The 4,700-nt window shown below is 41.5% G+C and overlaps 1 long non-coding RNA gene across 1 annotated transcript; it reads left to right on the top strand.

The window, feature by feature from the left end:
* The first annotated feature begins 280 nt into the window (after nucleotides 1-280).
* Nucleotides 281-3,263, top strand: LOC148208601 (uncharacterized). Its single transcript, XR_015787277.1, has 3 exons — nucleotides 281-1,046; nucleotides 1,131-1,171; nucleotides 2,935-3,263. It is a non-coding gene; the product is annotated as an uncharacterized LOC148208601 (long non-coding RNA).
* The last annotated feature ends 1,437 nt before the right edge of the window (nucleotides 3,264-4,700 follow it).

A 4,700-nucleotide genomic window follows, 5' to 3' on the forward strand; every position in this document is an offset into this window, starting at 1 on the left:
CTTAAATTGATGGTTTTTGGGACTCTTAATTTCTACGTATTGGATTATTATTATTGGCTATTAGAGTTTAAGTTAGCTATTTTATTTCGGGTTTCTTGTTTTGGGCCGTTAGAACTATTTGAAAATAGAATTCTAGTTTCCTCTAGCCCATGGGCTTTCCATTAGAGTTGGGAGTTGGACTTTTCATTTTTAAAACTAATTAAGAGGATTCTTTAAAAATTGGGAATGTGGGCTTTTTGGTTTAAAAACAAAATAAATAAAATAAACATAAAACAAAGAAAACCCTAAGTGGCCTCTCTTTCCCCCTCCTTCTCCTCTAGTCGTCAACCCCCCCTTCAAACTTTCTTCTCCGGCGGCTCTTCCTTCTAGGCAACGCAGATCCTTGCACGGCGGCTCACGATCCGACAGCCCGTGACAGCAGTGCAACCCTGCGGCGGCGAGACCCAGATCCGACGGACCCGACAGAGCGCGACCCCGATGCCCAACACCATGGCCCACGGCAATCTACTCTTTCGGCGGCGACCCACGAATCCGAACACGCTCGTCCCCTCGACGTTCCTCCGGTAACTGACCCGACGCGCGATGACTTCCTACGGTGGCGCATCCTTGCGGTCATCTTCTCTCCGGTGTTTTGCGTCAGTTTTGCGGCAGCCCGAGCACTGGACGGTGCTGCAGCGGCGGGTCATGGCGTTCCGACGATGTTTGCCTCAGTTCATGGCGTCCCGACGTTCTTCAGCGGTTGAAATGGTGACGCAACTCCTCGATTAGTCCAGATCTGGTGCGTCCAGCCCTCCCCGACGCTAGCAGTAGCTTTCCGGCCCGTTTGAAGTTTACCCACACCCGTTCGAAGCTCGTTTTTCATTACTCGTCCCCTCCGGCGTTGGTTCGGCGTTGACCCACCCATAATCGAAGCCAAACCAGCGTTACCCATCACTTTTTGACATCGAAACAGCAAGCGCAAAGTCCTTCAAACTTGGATTTGGAAGCTTGGACCTCCTCGGCATCGACCCACTCCTAACACAAGAGGTCTTAGAGTGAGTTAGTAGGTAATAACTCACCTAAACCTTGTTTCGATTTAAATTACATGTTTTTAGATGAATTCTAACCCGAGTTGGTTGCGTTTGACGTAGGCAATCCTTCGGCGAGCCTAGTAGCGTGCTAGGACCCTTGTGTAAGTAGTTCTTACTTGGGGAATGTTTGCTGATTGAATATGTATGAATTGTGTGGTGCTTTCGGTGTGTTTATTATTTATTAATATGTAAGTTAATTGTGTCTTATGAATATTGGCTAATGATTGTAAGTAGTTTATTACTGGAGGGATTGGTTGTTGTGTGCTGATATGATATGGTTGTTCGCTCGTGTGCCCATGTGTGATATTTGCATATTGCTTGTCGTTTTTATCATTTAGTAAACGTCATTGTTGATAAAACTGTGGATATATCTTGGGAAAATTATGTGGTTGTGTGAATAAATTGTAGCCAGGTAATCTTGGATGACTATGATTGAATTGTTGTTATGTTCTAATTGGTTTTCATGATGAAACTTGTATACCGGTACTATAATCTGTTGTTTCGAAAGCATATTGAATATTTAGGAGAAATCGGTTGTGTTTGATGTATGTTGGGTATTTATCAATTATATTTTGGTTAAGTGGTTGGTTGTGCTTTTTCTGTGAACGATGCCTGTTGGAGCTGTTGGATCATGTTGGACTATTTTAAATTGATTGGCTATTACATATGATCATTTTGGTGTATCGCATATTGGACTGTTATGAGATTGTTGATGCATGAGGCATGGCGTAGTAGCAAGTAGGACTCTTGTGAGAGTTTTGAGACATAACAAAGTAAGTAGACAAGGGGCGTGTGCGTGCGTTAATGTATGTTAAATGGACTCTAATGTGCTGGTTTTGTGGCATTTAATGCTAATTTTGTTACGTCATTGTGCTAAATAATTCTCGTTGTGTTAGTCGAAATACTTGGAGTAGTGTTGGATATTTGTCGATGAAAATGGTGAGATTTCTGCTTTGCTAAACTGTTGAGTATTGATGTGGTAACGTTTGTTGCGTGGATATGCATGAATTGTTCGGCGGGTTTTGTGAGTTATTATACTTAGTAATGCTTGTTAAATAATGATGTTGGATATTAAGCATGATTGGGTTATTATCTCATTATTAGAAAGTTGTCTATGTTGTGGAAACATGCTGAATTGTATTTGTGAGTTGAAAGATGCAGGGGTAGTGGCTTAAGAAAGTATATAGTAAGACTCTGGTGAGAGTTGGATTTTTGGAGAAAGTGATTGGGTGGGTGTCAGGGCCTCGGGTATAAATGGTCGGGGGCTGATACGTCACTAATTGGGTATCGAGGCCTCGGGTAAAAACGGTCGAGGGTCGATACACCAATATTTGATAAGGATGAGTGTCGAGGCCTCGGGTATAAATGGTCGAGGGTCGATGCGAGGAGTCTTTGAAAGGAATACTATTGGGGCCTTGGGTATAAATGGTCAAGGGCCAATAGATGGTGAAGTCATCGGGATCTCGGGTAAAAATGGTCGAGGGCCGATGCAGTAGTGTCGGGGCTCTGGGTAAAAATGGTCAGGGGCCGACTCTACTCGAAGGAGTTATCTGTGGAAGGCTAGGATAACTGTGATAAGCGTAGAGGTACTTGAGAGGTTAGGGAGACTAGAGGTTGGTAGTTAATGTGTAAGGATGAGTTTGACATGTACGGTACATGTAGAGTTAAACATTTGCATAAATTGCTTCTTGTGATATGTTTCTATTTACTCAAAGCTCGAGAGTTGTGATAAGCATGATATGTTGATTCTTTAATAAGCATGACACGTTGTTCCTTGATAAGTATGCTGTTTGTGCATGACCCTTCAGATAAGGGCTGCTTACTGAGTACTGTGGTTGTACTCATCCCTCGTTTTCCCCTCCAGTTTGCAGGTATCGAGCTAGCTCTTGGGATGGTGTGAGGCTTGATCGGAAAGATCATTAGCTATGCTGCGTGCAATTAATTTTCTTTAGTTAGGATAGTTGTGGCTATTTAATCTTGTAGTTGTGTTGTTAGTGGTTGGTTTTGTTTAGTTTTATTGTCTAAAGAATGTTGTAAGGTTGCCGATTCACTATTCTTTTTAGAGCATTAATTTTGTTAGTTCTTGAACTACGGGATTGTAACCTACTTAGGATATTTATGGATACATTTGTTTAAGTTGATCGTACTTGAATTAGTTTATGCTTCATTGTCATTCGAGATGTTAATTTTCTTTTAGTGGATGGTTTATAATTAGTAGAGGTTTCCTTGAAGGGTTTGGTTGCTGTGAAGTCGGTATTTAATGGTTTATCTGTATAGGATGTGAGTTTCTCTTAAATATTTAGTGGTATTGTTCTAATTGTTCAAGCTCTCGTGAGTGTTGAAAATCAGAGTAGCGCAGGAGAAGCGTGGTGGCTTTATTGCTTAGTATTGTTGTGGAGACAATTCTCTTGTTTATGTGAAAAATTTTAGGTAGTCTTAGTAACGGTCCCTGTTTGGAAATGGTGAAATGCCTGGGGCGTTACAATATAGTTTTCATTAAATATGTGATATTTAATTAAATGATAAAGAATTAAATGTTAATTATTTATTTAATTAATATTAATATTTACATTTAATTAATTAATTATTAATTATATTAATAATTAAATTAATTAATTATTATTTTAAAAAATAATTAAATATAAATCCCCTGCATAATTGTAGAGGAGTGGATGGATCGATGTCGAAAATAGCCAAAAGGATGGATCACTGCAAATATAAGCTCGGGGTTGCAAATCTAGTTGCTAGAGGTCTAGGTGTCGCAGTTTTGTGTTTGTAGAGGGAGTCCTGTCGTTGTTCGCACTAGGTGAGGAGCATCGCCGCTAGTTCGAACCTCAGGTCGTTCACATGTGTCATCGAACGTCGTCAGATTGGTGGGTTTTGTTGCAGGGGTTTTGAGTGCCCATCATCGATCTAGCTACACCGTCACAAGTTGTCGTCGGTGAGGGGGAAACCGCTGCAAGTCTGCTGTCTCACGCCATCATTGATTGCTGCTACGAGTTGGTGATCTCACTGGGGGTTTGCACTGTTCGTGGGTTTCTAGAGGTTCTCGCACGAAGGTGAGGGTATGGCGTGGTCTAAGTCACATATAAGTCGAGGACGTCGACACCGTTGGAGTCGTCGTTCGAAGAGAGCCACCATAGGTCGTCGCTCTTTTTGGTCCCTTTTGTCTAGTGGTTAGGACATCGTCTTTTCATGTCAAAGACACAGGGTCGATTCCCATAAGGGATAGGTACTCTTCCTACCGCTTTCTGTTAATGTTCATTGCTAAGTGACCGTTTGCTATCTAGCTGGAAAAGGTGCCGCTAGTGACTTTCTTAGGGCTCCACAAGAGAAGAAAGAAGGTCCAGGTCAAATTTCTAATGAAGCAAAAATCCCCCTTAGTTACTCCTTATTTTAGATGTCCTTCATTTCCTCATTGCCATTGGATTCAGGAAAAAACTAGATTTTTTAACCTTTTTTCCCACCTTATTAAATTTAGGGGTGTAACTAAAGTAAGTACTTGGCTTTAGAGCCCTATCACGTAACGGAGTAGAAAGATTGAATGTGTGAAGCATACGGGTAAGAAGGGAACTTCTCACTCTGTCTGTCATCTACGATTAATGCACTTCTTGATTTGGGCACTCACAG

The sequence above is a fragment of the Momordica charantia genome (genome assembly GCF_013281855.1).
Source record: "Momordica charantia cultivar OHB3-1 chromosome 10 unlocalized genomic scaffold, Mcharantia_2.0 BLBB01000010.1, whole genome shotgun sequence".
Lineage (NCBI taxonomy): Eukaryota > Viridiplantae > Streptophyta > Magnoliopsida > Cucurbitales > Cucurbitaceae > Momordica > Momordica charantia.